The sequence below is a fragment of the Sorex araneus genome, chromosome 2 (assembly GCF_027595985.1).
Source record: "Sorex araneus isolate mSorAra2 chromosome 2, mSorAra2.pri, whole genome shotgun sequence".
Lineage (NCBI taxonomy): Eukaryota > Metazoa > Chordata > Mammalia > Eulipotyphla > Soricidae > Sorex > Sorex araneus.
Genome location: NC_073303.1, coordinates 152,667,921 through 152,689,648, shown reverse-complemented (window position 1 = coordinate 152,689,648; position 21,728 = coordinate 152,667,921). Strand labels below are relative to the sequence as shown.

General features: G+C 36.4%; 1 protein-coding gene across 9 annotated transcripts in view; it reads left to right on the top strand.

Moving 5' to 3' along the window:
* Positions 1–21,728, top strand: part of BBX (BBX high mobility group box domain containing) — a 318,125-nt gene that overhangs the window by 121,777 nt on the left and 174,620 nt on the right. For all 9 annotated transcript variants that reach the window (XM_004606732.2, XM_055126206.1, XM_055126205.1 and 6 more), the window contains exon 3: positions 2,362–2,435. The gene's annotated coding sequence lies outside the window, so the exon portion shown is untranslated. The remainder of the gene's footprint in view (positions 1–2,361; positions 2,436–21,728) is intronic.

Genomic DNA, 21,728 nt, shown 5'->3' with positions numbered 1-21,728 from the left:
GATCCACAGTCAAGTGGGTCTCAGGGTTTATTTCTAACTGTGCTCAGGGATCACTCCTAATGATCTCAGGGTACCATGTGGGGTACCTAGGATCGAACCTGGGTTGAACACATGCAAGACAAGCACGTTTCTGTACTCATTGTTCCTGGTAGCATTTTTTTCTTACAAAGTCCTACTAGTGACTTATGTTTTGGATATTAACCCTTTAGGAGATGGGGGTGGATAAATATTTTCTCCTAGACTGTGGGGTGTCATTTTTTCTGATCAACTTTTCTTTTGTGGTGCAGAAGGTTCTTGTTGATATAGTCCTATTTGTTTAGCTTTGCTTGGTCAGTGACATTGAAGTATTGGAAGTACCTCTAGCTTCAGTGTCATGAAGTGTTCTACCATGTTTCCCTCAAAATAGTTTATGGATTCAGGTGTGATATTGAGGATTGAGGTCTTTGATCCATTTTGATTTTTGTACATGGTGTTAAAAGATATGTGGATTCATCTTTTTTGGTGTGACTGACAAGTTTCCCCATACTATTTGTTGAAAAGACTGTCCTAACTGCTGAGAAACTGTCAGTGCACTCTCAATTCTATGCCATTGGTCTGAAAGTCTATCCTTGTTTAAGTACCACTATGTTTAGATTATTACAGCTTTATAGTGTAGTTGGAAATTGGAAGCTCATCTCCTAGAAGCATCAAATAGAATATATTAGTGTATTTTATTCCTCAAGTAACAAATGATTTAATTATTTTTTTTTAAGCAGCAAAGAAATAGTACATGAGTTAAGGCACTTGTCTTTCATGTTCCTCTCCTGAATTCTATCCCTGGTACTGTCCCCTGAGCATGGAGCAAGGAATAAGACCTAATCATAGCTGGGTGTGACCAAGAAACTGAAAGTAAAATGAAATTAAACTGAATTTTTTTTCTTATTTTTGTGCCATACTCGGCAGTGCTCAGGGATGTTCTTAGCTTTGTGTTTTGGAGTCACTTCCAGTGTTGCTCGGGAGACTATGTGAGGCGGAGGATTGAACCTGGACTTTTCACATGCAAGCATGTGCTCGGCCCATTGAGCTGTCTTTCTGGCCCATCTGCCACTTCTTAAAGTATAAAGTAAACAAATCTTGCAGCCAAAATAGAATCAAACCCATATTGTCAAAACAAATGGTGAAACTTTTCTCCCAATTTTGGCAGTACAAAGTTACATTTATATTTTTAGTTTATACCAATTTATTTGACAGTTGTTTATAGTTATTTACTTCACAGTTTTTACTTTTATTTTATAATAGTTCAATGACATTTTCCTTTTTAGCTTTATAGATTTCATGAAGAAAATGCGAATAAATACAATAGCAAATGTGATTTTTAAAAGGCGCATTTGAAATGTTAATTTTATAATAATTAAGAATTACCTCTATACCATTGATTTAATCTTATTTTAGAGTTGAATTCTTAGTCAAAACATAGAAATTATGTGTTCTGTATAGTTTACTTCAAATGGCTGGATTTTTTCATTTGTACTCTGTCTTTAAAAAAAATAAGGATGAATGAGTGGTATCTTGTATGAAGCCACATGAGACCAGTAAATATTTTATTCATTTTTATTCTTTTTAGCTATTGTTTTCATCAGTAGCACTGCATGACAACTGGATCACCTGTGTCTACATGAGATTATGCAGATGAATCATTTTGCATTTTTGATATTTAATGTAGAAGAGTTCTTATACTTCATAGTGACTAATTTAGGGAAAGAAATGAAAACTGTCATAAAATGACTAATACTGTTGATATAGCTTTAAGACAGAAAATATACCTGATTTCTATTTTGGACATGTTTGAACTTACTGATCATTTAGAAGTAGTCATAATCTGTAGGTATGGTTTCAGGAAACTGCCTCTCTTATTAGAATGTAAACTTAGTATTACCACTGAAGCACTCCAGAAATTAAATGTTTCTTATATAGAAACTAAAATTTAATTCCTGAACATGATATAATTTAGGTGTCTATATTTAATGTTAGCAGTGTAAAATAGTCCTTTTGAACTGCTGTGTACATCTCTTTTATTAAAAAAAGATAAGTGATTTAACTTAAATTTCAGAATTCCCATTAAATAATTTTAGTGAATGTCTTGTTAATTTAAAACTAGTAGTAAGCAAGACTATGTTCTCCAAAGAAAGTCAAGAGATGTTTAATAATTTTTCTGGTTTTTATCACTGGATATTAATTTAATTTTGTTAAATTAGTTAATATTAATAATTATTATTCCAGTAATTAAGGATTGCTTGCTAAAGGAAACCAAGTGCCATTTTTATTTGAAGGTACTTTGTGGTTCTCACCATTTTAACCACTTTGCTATATGGTCTTTTGTAGAATCCTGCTGCATCATAGAAGCTGGAAGTTCTGATGTTCCATTGAACTCACAATGGAAAGTCTTGACTTGACCGGTAAGAACACCACTGAATTTATTTTATATACTTACCTGGAAGCAGTGAAGCAGTTAAGAGTTGGTCTTAACTTATTTCCTTTCAATGGATTTCCATTCCATACTTATCAGGGAACTAGGGTAGATCTGTATTTATTTTGGTCAGTTTTTAGTTTTTAAAGTGACATTTTAATCTCCAATATCAGGTAAGTTACATTTCACTTTTAAATTTTTCATTTTAAAAAAAAGCACTTTGAATCTTTGATTTGTTTCTTCTCAGTAATGTACTTACGTAAAAGCCAATACATAGAGATAATATGCGCAAGTCAGTATCAAATTGGCATACTTTCTCAAAGCTGGTTTTCATACTACCTTTGGCTTGAATTAAAAAATTCAGGTCCAGGGGCATGAGTTGGAGAATATGCTTTGCAGAGGATAGCCCTGGGTTTGATCCCTGGTACTACATGGTTTCCTGAGCATTACAAGTGATCTCTAAACACTAAGCCTGGATTAGCCCTTAGGACTGGTAGGTGTGAACTCTGTTGCCCCCACCAAAACCAAAAATGAATTTACCAAGAAAATGGAGTAGGGGCAGAGGTGTGGTTCTGCTGTAGAGCACATATTTTACATGTATAACATCATGGTTTTTGACTCCACCTTTTTGACTCCATCTTTTCAACTCCACCGTTCTTCCTGCACTAACACTTGCCTCAGAGACCTGGGCCCTACAAAAACAGGATGAGAACACTATTTGAGTTTCCCAAAGAGGAATCGAAAGAGCTATGCTTGGAATATCACGTTTCACTCAAGTGAGAGAAGGAATCCAGAGTTTTGACCTCAGTTGACGATCGAGGATCAGGGACGCCTCGCCTCGTATGCCAAAGCATGTAAAATCAGATGGGCAGTATATGTAATGCGATGTGGATTACATGGTTAACCATGGATTAGTGGTTACCAACTAGATTCCAGGGGATGTGAAAAGAACGCCTGGTTGCCCACCTACGAGATGGTCAGACTTCTTTGTCAAGACCCTGAATGAACGCTCTTCGTGTTCCTGAAGTGAGCAGATGCCATTGGGCTACACTAGCACTCGACAGGGTCGAACAGAGACGTTACTTGCATCCGCTCGAGCAAATCGAAGAGCAATTGGATGACAAGTTATACAAGTGAATGTCATGGTTTTAATATCAGACACTTGAAGGAGAAAAAAAAAAGAATCAAAACACTATAAAGCTTAAAAAGAAACTTGCGAAAAACAATGGGAAATAGGGAACTGACTTAGGTATTAGAGGTACCTGGAATCCAGGTTTGGCCCCAGCAGCACTGCGTCACTGGGCTAGTACTTTATCTCACCAAGGTGGCCAATTACTGTGGATTTGGTCTCCTGCTCTCCTGAGCCTTGCTTGGGAGGCACCCCCAAATCTTCATTAAAATAATTGGTATGTGTGATGACATCATGAATACTTTTGAGTATGAAAATAACCAATGAGTATGTTGCAGTTTTATACTGTATGTATCATATCAAACTGAAATTCAGAGGTATTACAGGTATTCATGAACATTTAAATGGTTTTAAAATATGATTTTTTATTGTTGAGAGGCCACAACCATCAAGGCTCATGCTTACCACTTAGTTCTGTGTTCAGTGGTCATTTTTGGCAGTGGTTAGGGAGCATATGATGTGCCAGGGATCAAACAGGATCAGGCACATGCAAGGCAAACTCCTTAACCCCTGTACTTCTCTCTCCAGCCCTATATGTTAATTTTAATGATGGTTTCTTAATATATAGTTTTCTCAATCTATGACGGTAGTGTGATAACTAATGACTTCACTATGGTCAATCCATTTATAAAGTACTTTTGATAAAATAAAGTGAAATATATATATAACATTGTTCATTAAAATTCTCAGAACATGAACTTATCTAATTTTGATGTTTGAAAATTAATCTTAAATCTTCTGCTTTTTTAAATATTTTTGTGAACTTGCTAAATCTCTAGAATATGCTTAAATACTTCAATATGTATATATTGAGTATTGCATTTATGATATGACCCATTCTTCTAAGTGCCATCATCTAAGATCATGCACACAGCAAAAATGTTTGCAATTTAGCTTGATTTATTTGGATATTTGGACAACAACATAAAGTTAATGCCAATGAGAAGATTGTGATTCAGTTACCATTTTTCTCCTCCTTTACTATTCTGTAAAGCACAGTTAAATGAGATATTAAAATTCTGGATTAAGAATACCAGTTATGTGTGTAGCTAATTATCCTTTTACTGGGTCAGGATGACTGATAAAGAATATATAAGTATTGATACTAAAAATTTAAATATATCTTTATGTATAAATCCAAAGGAGGAGTTGAAGGGCTGACAACTTAACTCAAGTGGTAGAACAGAAGTCTAGGACATGTGTTTGACCTCCAGCACCGTATGCTCCCACCCCCAGTATCCTGATGGCCCCAGCAGTAGCCCTGTGTGCCCCCACTGAAGCATTTCTTTGTGGACACCACCCCACTTTCCAGTTCTTCTGGGGGATACCTGGCCTATATTTTAAAAGAGACCAGAGGATTTTTGACTAGTACATTTTAAATAAAATTGAATTTGAAAATGTTTTAAATTTGCTAATTAATTTAGGAAACAAGTCTTAGAAGACATTATTTAGCTCAAGGATGCCAGGGCCCAATATATCTAGGAAACATGCTGTATCAGTTTCCTTAAGCAGTTTTGTTTAATTATTCAAACAGTCTTCAAATCTTAGTAGTTTATAGCATTGAATGTATCTGGCTTGAGTTCATGTTTTACTTCCCTCTACACGTGTCCTCTTTGATTCTAAACCAGAGCTGAAGGGGCCACCTCTCTCTATTGTACACATGGAGGAAGGAAAAGATAGAGATGGTGGAACTGTGGCCTCTTCAAACTCCTGCTTGAAGTGGCCTCTGTTGCTCCCTCTCATAAATTATTAGCTGAAGTTTGGAATGACCAACCCTTGTGTTAACGAAATGGGAGTGATCTTTTAAGAGATCTAGGTAGGGGAAGGATGATGGGGGAGCCACAGTGTGTATTTTGTAATATCTGCACAGTCCCATTGTTGGCACTGCTAGAGGGACAATGCATGTATATTTAAAGATTCCAAGAAGTTCTGGAGTAAAATTAGTATGTTTAACATGTAAAATTACTTGACTGTGAATCTTTTTGTTGTTCCATGGAACACAGCGGGAGGTAAGATATCTTATCTAGGACAAGTTTTAATGCAAATGACAGAATGCAAGAGTTTCTTGATGTTGTGGTTAGAATTTTCCCCACCATGTTGAGTGATAGTTTCTAGTGTATATAACAGATTTACATTAATGTTTCATAAGTGTTTTTTTAATGAATGCAAGCTATTGCAGACTGGGAACTCTGCTGTTTGTATACAGTTATGGAAGGGGAATGATGATAATTATAATAATTTCATACCTCTCTGTAAAAGGTTACTGAACTTTGACAAATGATAGGTGATTTGATAGAGGGAGAGAACAAGATAATGGGGTACTTTTCTTTTTTTTCCCCTAGTAGTAATATAATTTAACTAGATAATGGTAGCCAAATACCTCTACTTAAGATCAATTTCAAGAAATCATTCTAGAGAGAAAGAATGCAGCCAATGTAGGGAGGTTAACAACTGTGTTCCAGGATGTTATTTTTGAGCACACCGTTGAGGTCAAATTCATTATAAAGTGACACTGTATTATTGCTTTAAGGCTTCTAGAAAACTGTCAGGCACATAGAAATTCCCTGTCTTTATTGATATTATACATATACTAGTTCTGTGTGAGTCAAGATGACTTAAATCCTGTGTATTTTTGAACATTTTTGGGATAGTTTTTAATTCCTCAGTATTGGGGGGAAAAAAAGAGCATTCTTACACCTCTTTGGAATTAGGCATGACTTTTAAGTTTGTCAACTTAGAGTTTCGAAAAAATTGGTATGATTATCCTCTCTGAAACTTTGATTTTTTCTCTTACTGTGGGATAGAATCTCTGTCTTTTGGAGTATCACTGTATCACTGTCATCCCGTTGTTCGTCGATTTATTCGAGTGGGCACCAGTAATGTCTCCATTCCTCCCAGTCCTGAGATTTTAGCAGCCTCTCCTTACTCATCTTTTCCAACGATTGGAGGCTCTTTCAGGGTTAGGGGAATGAGACCTATCTTTTCTGTTTTTGGCATATGGATTATGCCACGGGTAGCTTGCCAGGCTCTGCCCGTGAGGGTGGAATACCCTCAGTAGCTTCCCCTGTTCTCCGAGAGATAAATATTATATATTGGCTGTCAGGCCAATTATTCAGAGGTAGGCCATTTACCTTGAAGTTGAGTGACCCAAATTCAATACCCAGGCACCCCATATGGTTCCCTAACCCCTGCCAGGAGTGATCCTGAATCAGAACCAGGAGTAAATCTATTGCCCAGATCTACAGCAACAACATAAAGGTGACTCTAACAAGTGGGGGGGAAAATCACATGCGAAACAAATTCTAGTGTGAAACATTGAAAGAGTCTAGCACTGAGTCATTAAGATCCCCTTTTCCATGATGAAAAGAGGGTTTGCTATGCTGCAAGAGCCCATATTTTCTCCTGAATCCTAATTTTTTATGATTTCTGCTCTCACATCTTTGTGTCCAAACAGGCCTACAGAAAGGGAAGATACTTTGGGGGCATTGTGGCAATCCCCGAACTAGCTTTCTGGGTTTTGTATTTGATCAGACCTGGTGATATTCAGGGGATCATAGGGGATCATAGGGGATCAAACCTGGGTCAGTCACATGCAAGGCAGTTGCCCTCCCTGCTATACTGTTGCTTCAGCCCAAACTAGCTTTGTTGTGGGCTCACTCTTTCACTATTTAAACATAAAGATGAAAGAATATTTCTTAGTGTGTCAGAGAGAGAAGAGCAGATAGGGCGTATGCCTCTCATAAGGCTGACAGGGGCTGATCCCTGAAGACCACCAAAAGCAACTCCTGAGAACCACCAGGAATAATTGCTAAGCATCAGACCCAAAAACCAAACAATAATTAATTAGTACACTCAGAACTCATGCTCATGAGAGGCCAGGAGGGAGATAGTTCAGCTCCTCCAGAAAAGGGCACCCTGACATTGCAGGCTGTGCAGCCAGACTGGTAAGGTGCAGACGGGGAATGAAGATCCTGAATCTATGGACACATGACATATGAAGAATGGGGTAAATGTCCCTCTTTCACCCCTGCCTGCCACTTCATCCTTCATCCACAGAACCAAAGGTAGCCTGACCATGTAACTGTGTCAGGGTTGGAAAACATATTGAGGCCTGGGCCTATGACATCATTTGTTTCCACCAGGTCCCTTAAAGGACCATGCTTCAGGTGCAGATATATATAAAAGACCAAAACAAGCAAAAAATTAATAAATCAGGAGAAATTAGAGATTGTCTAGGAAAATGAGGGACAGGCAAAAAGGAAGTCAAAGGAAAAATCCAGAACTCTTCAAATATAGGAAATAGAAAAAGATAATAAAAGAATAATACAAGAAATGGCTAGAGAGGCAAAATGTGAGCCAGAAGGTCCTTTTGGAGTAATGATAACTAAATGAGGACGTTATCTCAGGTACTTGATGCAGTACCTGGCACATAGAATGCACTCAGAAATAGCAATTTTTTAAAAAATTAAGTGGTCAGGTTTCAAGAATATTGACTATTATCTTTAACAGACATCTGATGCTATATGTATTTGTATATACAAATACTATGTGTATTTGTGTATACAAATATCATAAAAATACCTCACATACATACTACTCCAAAAGGTTTTTAAAGTTATAATTTTGCTGAAAATTACAAGCAGCTTTACCCTTATCATTTAGAGAAAGGGTGACCTTTAGAAGTATTAGCTACCATATGACATAATAATTCATTTATTGCCATGGAGAATATAGAATTTTTAAGGATAAAAATGACTTCCAAGTCTGAATACATGACTTTTACTCCGAAGATGAATGAAATCAGCCTCAAAAGAAATTTTTATACAATTTGAGGCAAAATGTAAGGTTAGATGATATCACTACTGGAATTCTTCACTGTGTATAGTAAATGCTGTTTGCTTTCAAAAGAACTAACATTTCTATTTGAAAAATATTACATTATACTTTTCTGGTGAGGGCTTATTCACTAGACTTTTTGAAGACTTCTCTTGTCATTGCCCCTTTGTATTTATTTAATCTGGTATAGTATAGTGATTTTTTAAAATATGATTCTGTGTTTCATTCTGATTCTAAACTGATAATTTTATTTGTGTAACTTAGTATAATGCATGTATAGAAAAATGAATAAGTTACTCTGGGTTTGGTTGTCAGTCATTTAAAACTTTTAAAAATATAAGATCTTCATCTTTAGAGATTTTACTGTTTGCTTGGACTTCCATGACCAAGTACTGCACACCGGTACTTCATACAGTTCTGTATTTTCTCACAGTTCTCGAGTTTTAAGGTCCATGATCAAAGTATTAGGAAATTCTGTTTCTGGTGAGTGCTGTTTTCCTACCTGTGGACAGCCACCTTCATGCCATATCTTTCACTGCCTCTATTCAGAAAGTAAGTTTTAACATCGCTTCTTAAAATCACTGGGAAAATGGCCCAATTTGTATGACTCTACTTATCCTTTCCTTAACTTATAGAGTATATCTGTAAGTACAATCAACTTGTGGTCTGAATATGGATAGAAATATGTTGGAATATGAAGGTGAACAATTCAAAGGTAATTGTTTTTCTGCTCCTAATAGGAAAGTGAAATTAAAATAATTTTTATGCTCTTTAATTTATAAAGAAGAAAACATGGCTAAGATTCTAAACGTGTCTTTGGTTATTTGATGTTGGAAACATTTGAAATTTTTTTTTGAAATTGTTGAATTCATATTTCTTCTACTTTAAAGTCATTGTACAGGAAACCTAGTTTCTTACAAGTGAAGAATCAAGTCTTAGAAATTGAAAATAAGAGTGATTTGTGTAATGCAGGTATTGAATCATTGTAAAAATTGATTTTCATGTGTATTATATAGGAATAAATGTATTGAAAATAAGATTGAGGAAGAAGACCATTACTCTTTGGGGTTATATCTGATTCTGCTTAACTATAACTTATCAAGCCATTTTACATTTTTCCAAGGCATTATTCTTTCAGTTTTTTGAATCAATTGTAATTCAAACAGGGAAGTAGCATATACTTAAGATTTGGGTAAGTCAAAAAGAAAAGATTGTTCATTTAAAGTAGTTTGCAGTTGGACTCAGCAGGAGAATACTTGCTTTGCATGTGAAGCCCTAGATTAGATTTCTGTTCCTGCAAATGAATGATTGAATAAACAAATAACTGAATCTCAAAGTTATAAATGAAGTAATATTGAAGTAAGAAGTTAGTGTTAGTGAATCTTACCTGCTGTGAGTTGGGTTGGTAGCTTAGCAGAGAGCATGTGCCAAGTCATACTGTGCCGTGTGTGTGTGTGTGTGTGTGTGTGTGTGTGTGTGTGTGTGAATTTAATATCCAGCACTGCAAGATGTTAAAAAGAGAAGTGTTTCAGAAATAAAAATAGAACTTACATCAAGAAATTCTAAATCTCTTATGTATACCAGTTTTTTTTCCTGTTTCCCTCCCTTAAAAAAATCCCATTATCCTTCCTTTACTCTCTTTTTTCTTCTTTTCTCTAATATTATTAGGTAATACTGAGTTTTCCAAATAATCTAGTTTATATGGTTCTTATTTAATACTTGTAAAGAGTACCCTCTTTACAAGTTGTCAGTTGGTAGATGTTTGAGGTAGGTGCTGGATAATGTGCATTTGCTTCATATTGATGTTGATTCATCATAACTGAGTTTTGTATTTGGACAATTAAAAATTATTTTGTGTCACTAAAAGAGCTCTAAGTTCTAGGGATTTGATACATAATACAAAATATAACCAAAAGGTTTACTAAACTTTTGAGAATTAAACAATAAAAATAACAAACATTTTTTGTAAAATATTTCACTTTGACCAAAGGTAGGCTAATGAGAACATTGACCTAATTTAATATATATCGATTTAATTGAGTAAAAAGTATCTTAACATCATTTTATTTTGATTTTAGACTCCCTTAAAGCTATTTGCAAAATCACTCAAACTCAAAAAGCTTCTATGTAAAGAAATTTTTTTAAATGTTTTATCTATTGTATTGTTATGGGAGATGGTTGTACCAAGTCCAGCAGTACTACTGGATCCTATGTTCTTTGGGGTCACTCCCAGTGATACCCAGATGATAGTGTGGTACAGGTTTGGGGTTCACTTACATGCAAGACAGGTTCCTTAACCCCTCTACAAATCTCTCTGGTATCTATATAATGAATTTTATTGACATATGTCTTTAGCACTGACTTTAACTATATGCTGATTGTGAAGTTCACTAGTTAAGAGTATATTCAGGCATTATTTTATTTCAGGTATTTGTACCACTATAAAATGTATAAATTACGTTATTTTAAACTGTATAATATATGCTGCATTATTTTATACAGTGAAGATTGTTTTATAGTGGATACTATATTACCTCTGAATTCTGTTAATAGAGAAGTACATTTTCCCAATAAAATGGATCTAGTAGGCAAATTTTCTAATATTTCTCTCAGAAATTTCTGCATATATTTGGTATTAAGTATGTGCTGCAATTACTGGATGTTCTATATCTACATTTGTGTTTGAATATATGAGTGTATGCATGCAGTTTTTCACATAATCCCTTCAAGCAGCTAAGAAACTTGGAAGTTCACACTAGAAAGTCTGTTTGTACATGGCTGTGTGCCCCAAACCTAGGAGTTGCTCAGGAAACATTTGGTGGACGTATAGGAATTCACATTTCATTAATCCTGTATTCCATCATTATTGATGGCCATTCCTGGTGAATTTCAAGAAACTTTTCCCAGATTGAGTTCAGGGAGAGGAGTGTTCTTTAAAACTAAGTCTCTCTGTAACTTTGCAATTATTATATATATATATACATATATATACACATATATATAATGTATTTAATCAGTAAATGTTAGCAGGCTTAAGAACTTAAAATGAACAGTAATATTTTTCTGGGTATTTGTTGGCTTATTTGTAATGTAAAATATTGACGGAAAAGGATGTGTTAAGATCTTCTCCCAAGTATTGTAACTAGCCATCTTAAAAATAGAGCACAAGTCAAGATTGTGAGATTTAAGGTACTCAAATTCATTCAGACTGGGCTTTAAGAGATGGTATTCAGTACGTGGATTCAATTAACATATTCCTACAAGGCTGATTATGTCCATTTTTATATATTTTATTTGGATTTGGGGAAGACGTTTTTAGGATATCTCTGTTTTCATATTGATCTATGATGATTGCTGAGGATTATGCTCCTAGTTTTATTGACTTTCATGACTTGTTTAATTTGCAACCATTCTGATTTTGCATGCTTATATATTACTATTCTTTGAAAAAGAGATAAACCTTGTAGTTTCATGTTTTTAACAATTACTCTAAGAACATTTCTTAGCAGTGTCTGTGTTTTTTCTTTTATTTTGGGGGGTTTTTGTGGGTCACACTTGGCAGTGCTCAGAAATCATATGCAATGCTAAGGATTAAAATGGGAATAGCTACATACAAGAAAAGTTTCTTAGCTCTTGTACTAACTTTCTGGTCCTTACCAGTGTCTCTTCATGGCAAAATTTTTGCATTTCTAAGAATGTCTTAGGGTACTAAACATTATCATTGGTGCTTGCAGTGTAGCACGGGAGTAGTTAAGAGACAGGTAGCCAGATTGGGAGCAATTTTATGTTAAACATAGTTTATAATTGAAAACAAAACTACCATTTCTATAGTCATCAGTGTTCTGAGCATTTTCAAATATGTCACACTAGCAATAATGAAGACTTGCCACATCAGAGTGACAGTGAAGCTTATAAACAGAAGAATGTATCTGTGTGCAAAATATTATAGGCCTATATATCCCATCATCCAGATAATAGTGAAACTTCAGTACCAACTCTTCAATATAGTTTTTGAATTCCAGTTATGTTTCCAGTATTATTAGAGTTAGTTCAGTCATCATTGGTGAATTAGAAAAGAGAATAGAGAACTTTATTTTGGTATTGTTTATTTAGGGGTCACATCTGGAGATGCTCAGGGCTTACTCCTGGCTCTGTGTTCAGGGATCACTCCTGGTGATGCTCTAGGGATCACAGAGGGTATCAGGATTGATTCTGGGTTGACATGTGCAAGGCAAGGATCTTGCCTGCTGTAATATCTCTCTGGTCCCAGGATAGAAAAAATAAGTTTTTTTTTTTTAAGTCACTATTAATCTCCATTTAAAGATTTCTTGCTTAGCAGTCGTTTTGTCTGCAATATGTTGAAGCATGCAACTCAACTTGCAGTTCATATTGTGAAGTGAACACTTAGTGAAAGTTTTCAGGTTTGAAAGTTTAGTTGTTTTTTAAACTTGATAGATTTTAGAAAAGCAAATATTCCTAATAACTATTATAATTATTTTATTGATTCACAAGGTGTCATTTACATTTCTTTTTAGAGTATTTCTCAGTTATCAAAACCAGCATTATTTTACCAACTGTTTTTGTTGTAGTAAATGTTTTGTAAATTAAAGCTTATAATGTGCTGCTGGAAAAGAAGTTATAGGGCTTCTGCTGCTAATGCTTACAAATATTGTTATTGACTCTAAATTATCAACTTCATGTTGCTCATCATTCCTTCTCAGAAAAGCAATGATGAACATTTGTTAGGTATTGGTTAGGATAGAATTAGGTAGGTCGGCAGATATATAAAGGCTTCCTTAGAGGAGACAGATAAAATAAGTTTTATTTATTTTTACTTTTGAGATGTAGTCAATCCTAGAAGCATTGGAGCCCAGTTAACTGAACCAAATCGAACACAGTTGTTTATTGGGACTGGAAAAGTTTTTATCTATGAAATGTGGTAAATATTGCTTATATAATGTTGTTACAAGGATTATAACTTCTGAAAATTTGAGGACCCCGCATATGACAGAGACACTTAATAAAAAGTATTTGTTTGGGCTGGAAAGATAGTACAGCAGGTCAGGCTCTTGTCTTGTATGCAATGAACCCAGATCCCTGTCCTCACAGATTTCTGAGCCCCACCAGCAGTGAGTCCTCAGCACAGCTGGCATGGACCAAAAACATACCAAAAATGTGTTTGTTGTAACACTGAGTAGTAGGTCAAAAGTGACATTTGGCTTTTTTTTTTTTGCTTCTTAATTTTAGGTTGGTTCTTATCTACATTTATGACAATAAATATGTCTGGTTCAAAATTGAAGAACTTATACAAAATGGACTCGCTTTAATGAATTTTAGAGTATGACAACTATTTGTTTAAGATTACTTAAACTAGATAACTACAGAAATTAAAAAATTTTATAGAGGGATAATTAATGAATCCAGTCATTGTCTTTTCTCTGATACTGAGTACAGTGATGCTTTAAATAAGATGTGCTATTTTAATAAAGAGTCTGTCTTTATTTTTTTTTTATTTTATTTTATATTTTTTTTTTGGTTTTTGGGTCACACCCGGCGATGCACAGGGGTTACTCCTGGCTCTTCACTCAGGAATTACCCCTGGCGGTGCTCAGGGGACCATATGGGATGCTGGGATTAGAACCCAGGTCAGCTGCGTGCAAGGCAAACGCCCTACCCGCTGTGCTATTGCTCCAGCCCCAAGAGTCTGTCTTTAGAACACCATTCAGAGTAGTAAGACTACCTACACATTAAGTTTCTAGGTTAGAATCAGATATACGGCTACTTTTGCTTGCATCTGTGTAAAATAATTGTAAGAGATACAAGACTTATAGCAGTTGTTAATATTTGCATATTAATATGATGATATTTCTCCTTTTTTTCTGTGTGTGTGAAAATGACAATTAGATGTAAATATCTTAATTTCCATTTTATACCAAGAGAACTGAGGCTCAAAACACTTAAATAAATGATCTGCACTTTTCTACTAATTAAAAAACATCAGGATTCACATCAGGTCATTTTGATTTTCAAAGCTCCTGCAGTTATATGATGTATATGAAATTTAAGTTTTAGCATCCCGAATAGGAACTACTCCAATTGAAATGCCTCATTATTTTCTTACCTTGTCCTTCTTAAAAGAATAGATCATTATTATTACACTTAAACATTTGTATCACATATTGTCATTTACTATCAGACCCTTTGCTATTTAATTATTTATATATATATTTCCATATATCATCAAGTATATGAAAATGTATTTTCTGCTGAATTTCTTAATCAAACTGTATAACACACAGTATTACATACTCATACATACTCACCTCATAGACTTGGGTATTTACGTTTGACTTTATCTCATATCTGTAATCCATCCACTACCAATTCCTTTTCTGATGCACTTTTTACAGTGTTCCAGGTTTACTTCCCACCCCAACCCCAACTCCACTCTGCCTGTCAATTTGACAGGCTTGTTACAAAGTTTCAGTGGTTGATGCTTAGGTTTCATGTTTCCAGTTTTGTTGAATCTGTGTTTTGGATGTATGGTTGTACTACTCACTCACATCACTGGTATAAAGTAAATCCTGATGCCTGTTTACTCATTACTTCTCCTCAACCCCTCCTTGATTTCTTTCCTTCTCTTTCTCATCTCTAAACACTGGGATCGAGTCATATAGGCACTCCTTTTGTACTATGTTTCCTCATCCAGTATTCTGTATACCACAGATAAGATAAGTGAGATTATCCTGTATTTGTCTTTCTTCTTCTGGCTTACTTCACTCAACATGATATCTTCCAGTTCCAATGACATTACAGAAAATTGCATGATTGCATCATTCCTTGCAGCTGCATAGTATTCTATTGTGTACATATATCACATCTTCATAATCTGTTCATCTGCCATTGGACAACTAGATTGATTCCTTATTTTAGCTATTCTGAGTATAGAAATGAATAATGATATGCATATGTCCTTTTGAGAGAAGGCTTTTATGTGTGAGGGTAGATGCCCAAAAATGGAATTGCTGATACATATGGCAGATCAGTTCTAAGTTTACTGAGAACTCCCAATACTATTTTCAACAGTGGTTGTACCAGACAATATTCCCACCAGCAGTGGATGAGAGTTCCTGTTTCACCACATACTCTGCAACAGATTATTTCTACGATTTTTGATATGTGCCATTCTTATTAGTCTGAGATGGTATTTTGATATGAATTTTGATAAGGATTTCTCTGATGATAAATGATACTAAGCATTTTTTTCATGTGTCCATCTTTCTCTGAGAATGTTTGTTCATTTCTTCTCCCATTGTTTTTTTTTTAATTTTTTTTATTAGTTTATTTTTAATTAGAGAGTCATCGTGAGGGTACAGTTACAAATCCATACATTTTTGTGCTCATGCTTCCCCCATACAAAGTTCAATAACCCATCCCTTCACCAGTGCCCATTCTCCACCACCCGTAAACCCAACATCCCTCCCCCCCTCCCCAGACCCATCTCCCCCCACCCCACCCTGCCACTATGGCAGGGAATTCCCTTTTGTTTTCTCTCTCTGATTAGGTGTTGTGGTTTGCAATAGAGGTGTTGAGTGGCCATTGTGTTCAGTCTCTAGTCTGTATTCCACCCGCCTCACCCTTCCCCCACATGACCTCCAACCACATTTTACTTGGTGGTCCCTTCCCTGAGTTACCCAGAATGAGAGACCAGCCTCCAAGCCATGGAAACATTCTCCTGGTACTTATTTCTACTATTCTTGGGCGTTAGTCTTATAGTCTATTATTCTATATTCCACAGATGAGTGCAATCTTTCTATGTCTGTCTCTCTCTTTCTGACTCATTTCACTTAGCATGATACTTTCCATGTTGATCCACTTATATGCAAACGTCATGACCTCATTTTTTCTAACAGCTGCATAGTATTCCATTGTATAGATGTACCAGAGTTTCTTCAACCAGTCATCTGTTCTAGGGCACTCGGGTTTTTTCCAGATTCTGGCTATTGTAAACAGTGCTGCGGTGAACATATACGTGCATATGTCACTTCGACTATACTTTTTGGCTTTTCTGGGATATATTCCCAGCAGTGGTATTGCTGGGTCAAATGGGAGCTCAACCTCTAGTTTTTTGAGAATCGTCCATACTGTTTTCCAAAAGGGCTGAACTAGCCGGCATTCCCACCAGCAGTGTAGAAGGGTCCCTTTCTCCCCACATCCTCTCCAACAGCGGTTGCTTTTGTTCTTTTGGATGTGTGCTAGTCTCTGTGGTGTGAGGTGGTATCTCATGGTTGTTTTGATCTGCATCTCTCTGACGACTAGTGATGTAGAGCACTTTTTCATGTGCCTTTTGGCCATTCGTATCTCTTCCTTGGTAAAGTTTCTGTTCATTTCTTCGCCCCATTTTTTGATGGGGTTGGATGTTTTCTTCTTGTAGAGTTCAACCAGTGCTTTATATACCCTTGATATCAACCCCTTATCTGATGGGTATTGTGTAAATATCCTTTCCCATTCTGTAGATAGTCTTTGTATTCTGGTCACTGTATCTTTTGCGGTGCAGAAGCTTTTTAGTTTAATGTAGTCCCATTTGTTGATCTCTGTTTTTACTAGATTGCTTAGTTCCGTGTCATCTTTGAAGATACCTTTATCTTCAATATCCTGGAGAGTTTTGCCGACCTTGTCTTCAATGTACCTTATGGTTTGTGGTCTGATGTTGAGGTCTTTAATCCATTTTGATCTGACTTTTGTGCATGGTGTCAGGTCGAGTTCTAAGCCCATTTTTTTGCATGTGATTGTCCAGTTGTGTCAGCACCATTTGTTAAAGAGACTTTCCTTGCTCCACTTCACATCTCTTGCTCCTTTATCAAAGATTAGATGATCATACATTTGAGGTTGTGTGTGGGGATATTCCACCCTGTTCCATTGGTCTGCAGCTCTGCCTTTGTTCCAGTACCATGCTGTTTTAATTGTTACCGCTTTGTAGTAGAGTTTAAGGTTGGGTAGGGTGATGCCTCCCATCATCTTTTTCCCAAGAATTGTTTTAGCTATCCGTGGGCGTTTATTGTTCCATATAAATTTCAGGATTGCTTGCTCCGCTTCTTTGAAGAATGCCATGGGTATCCCTATAGGGATCGCGTTAAATCTGTATAATGCTTTTGGGAGTATTGCCATTTTGACAATGTTTATTCTCCCTATCCATGAGCAGGGGATATGTTTCCATTTCCTCATGTCCTCTTTTATTTCATGGAGTAGAGTTATATAGTTTTCTTTGTAGAGGTCCTTTACTTCTTTAGTTAAGCTGATTCCAAGATATTTGATTTTCTGTCTCCCATTGTTTTTTGTAGGGCTTTTGAATTTTTATGTTGTTGACTTTTGCAAATACTTTATATATGCTGGATATCAAACCTTTATTTAATGTGTTGAGTGAAAATATTTTTTTCCCATTTGGTTAGCTGCCTTTTAGTTTTAGCCTGTGTTTATTTGCCATGCAGAAGCTCTTTAATTTTAGGTAGTCCCATTTGTTTATTTTTGTGTTGCCTTGATCAATATTATCAAATCATTGAAGACACCTTTCAAGTCCAAATCTTGAAGTGTTCTGGCTTTATATTCCTCAATGTTTCCTCAATAGTTTCTGGTTGGATCTCAAGGTTTGATTCACTTTGAATTGACTTGTATGTGAGGCGTAAGATATGGATTCAACTTTAATGTCTTACATGTTATTAACCAATTTTGCCATTTATTGAAGATGCCATCTGTACTCCATTTCATGTTCTGAGCTCACTTATTTAAAGTTAACTGTATATGGTATTTTGTCATAGGGTATTTGATTCACCCATTGATCAGGTGGCCTATACTTATTCTATTTCCATGCAATTTTGATCACTACAGCTTTCTAATAGTTCCAAATTAGGTAATGAAATACCCCCCAATTTCTTATTTTTTCAGAATGAGTTTGGCTATTCCTGGTGTTTTCTCATTCTATACAAATTTTTTTTTGTTGATTTTTCTACATTTTGGAAGAATGTTGTCTGAATTTGGATTATGGACATTGCATTGAACATATATAATGGCTTAGGTGGGATAATCATTTTAATAATATTGGTTCTTCCAATCAATGAACATAGGATATTTTTCTATTTCCTAAGGTTATCTTTAACTCTTAAGTTATTTAAAGTTAAGAACGTATAGATGGTATGGATCTCCCATTTCTTTCCTTAAACTGATTCCTAGATACTTGATGTTTTGAATACTATTTTAGGTGAGATAGACATCTTGATTGCTTTCTCTTCTTATTAATGCTTTGTATATAAGATCACAAAAAACTGAGTGCAGAAAAGAGATAGATATGCATGATACCCTTTCAGTAACAGTATTGGAAAGCACAGTGCCTACAAGGAAAATGAGAGAGAGAAAGAGAGAGAGAAGAAAAGTATCTGCCATAGAGGCAGGCTTTGAGGATGGGGGACACATGCAGGAGGGAAACTGCCAACATTAGTTGTGAAATATGTGCACTGGTGAAGAGATTGGTGCTGGAACACTGTATGATTGAGACTCAATCATGAACAACTTTTTAACTGTGTATGTTATGGTGATTCAGTAAAAATGGGGGGGGTGAATGTGAAAAATTTTTGTATATTGACTTTGTAGCTAGCCACTTTGCTGTATTGGTTTATCATTTCCAGGAACTTTTATTGTTGACTCTTCAGGGTATTCTATATATCACTGTATCACTGTCATTCCGTTGTTCATCAGTTTGTTTGAGCGGATGCCAGTAATGTCTCCATTCATCCCTGTCGCATGCTAGTGTAGCTTGATGGTGTATTGGGGGCTGTTTCAGGGTCAGGTGAATGAGGACTGTCGTTGTTACTGTTTTTGGCATGTCGAATACGCCACAGGGAGCTTTGCCAGGCTCTGCCGTGTGGGCGGGATACTCTTGGTAGCTTGCTGGGCTCTCTGAGAGGGATGAAGGCTGTTGGGGCGGCCTCTAATCACCTTTACAGGTGTTCCTAGTCTACCAAATGTAAGATTTTGGTTGACTGGCATGTTGTAATGATCTGCACACGCAACTGCCTGCGTCTCTGGGCAGCACCTAGGGCATCTGCGGCCTCAGGTTGATCTCCTTGAGGTTGATGGAGTGCGCCCAGAGATTGTTGAGCAGCTGGCAGAGCAGGACCCTATTGCAGAGGTCTGTGTCAGGTCGAACACCTGCACTGAGTCCCAGGTCACCTGGTGGTTGACTGACAGCACCCCACAGTGGATGAGCCACTGTGCGCATGCTGCCAGGGCTCTATGTCTGACTCACCGGGCCAGAGCAAGCAGTGACCCTGAGGCTGCTGCCACGGTTTCTCCATGCCCTGCCAATGCCATTCTGTCCGAATCTTGCAAAACAGCCGGTGATGTCCATCAGGAATCATGCATAGAGTTCCAGCAGGGATCACGCATAGTGTTCCATGCCTGGTGTGTTGAGGCGAGATGGTGAGCCGGGTTTGAGAGATCAGAGGGGTTAGGGCAACGTCGGCACTATCTTGCCTCCAGTCTGAAATCTAGTATTTTATATATTATATAAAAATATACTAGATAGTGTTCCTTTATACAAATGTTATAGAACTTCTTCCTCATACTATGGTGATTTTATAAATTATAAATATGCAATATTTATGTATATTTTATATTTTTATATATACCACCTTACTATTATATTATACATTAAAGAATTAACACTCAGACTTTTGGAATGATGTTCCAAAGCTTGTGTTTCCAATAAAATATTTATTGTATAAGAATTAACATTACAAATATAAATAAATTTTTATGTAAAAGAGAGAGTGGAATTAGACTCTTTATATCAATTTATCACTAAGCCATGAATCTTTTGGCAATGAAGAATGCATCATTAATTAGATCAGGATAGTGTGTAAAAGTTGAAATTGTCCTGGGCTGAAAGAGACACTTGTTCCTTCTGGGAAGGATCATAATAAGTGATCATCATTACAAGGTGTATATACTTTCACAAACCGACACACAGTTTCTGCTCTATCATTTTGCATGGAGAGTGTGTGCCAGGCATCAAATGTGAAATAGATGCTCAACTGGGATACTGTAGCACAGCAGAGACATAAAGTTCTAGAGTTGTTTACATTTTTAAAAATTTCGAGTTCAAAGTCTAAGCATAAGGAAAGAAGGTAGGTTTGATTGATGTAGGTGGTGGCTCACATGAATCGGGAGGGGAGACAATCACTTTCTCCTGATCCGCCTCTGCCACCTGGGACCCAGGGTTACTGGGTTCTTGTCTCGCTTGCAGGAAAGAATTTCAGGAGTAGACAAGCAGTGAAGTAGAACATTTTATTTGGAGGGTTTTCTGAAAGGAAAGAGGGAGAGAAAGTAGGAGAGTGGAAAGTAAGAGAGACAGAGTAACGCGCTCAAGAAAGAATGTGGGCTTCTCCAAGGCCGGAGAGGGCCCCTATACACATCTCAGCGTTAGATAGAAAAGCATAAAAGTACACATCTCAAGAGGGGAGATGCAAGCGACACATGTGCTCAAGCACCACATGTGCTTGGCCACATGGGCGCAAGCAGCACACGGGCTCGGGCAGCATATGCAGTATAAATATATATATATATATATGTACATATATATGTACATATATATGTATATATATAATCTGGGCTGGAGTGATAGCACAGCGGGTAGGGCGTTCGCCTTTTATGCGGCTGACCCGTGTTCAATTTCTCTTGATTCTCCCGGAGAGCCCTGCAAGCTACTTAGAGTATCGCGCCCACACAGCAGAACCTGGCCAGCTACCCGTGGCATATTGGATATGCCAAAAATAATAACAGTAAGTCTCACAATTGGAGATGTTACTGGTGCCTGCTCAAACAAATCGATGAACAACGGAATATATATAATCTGCAAATAGTGATAATTTGATGATCTTCGTTTCCAATTTGGATCCCTTTGATTTGTTTTTCTTGCTTGATTGCTGTAGCCAGAACTTCTAACACTGTATTGAATAGAAATGGAGAGTGTGGACATCCTTATTTTATACCTTATCTCAGAGGAAATTCTTTCAGTTTTTCACCACTCAGGATGGTACTGACTTGGCTTGTTATGGATGGCTATTATTATCTTGAAAAAGTTTCTTTCCATCCTATTTTGTTGAGGGTTTTTAATCACGAATGGATGTTGGAACTTGTCAAAGGTTTTCTCTGCATCAATTGATATGATCATATTTTTTTTATCTTTCTTGATGATTTCCGTAT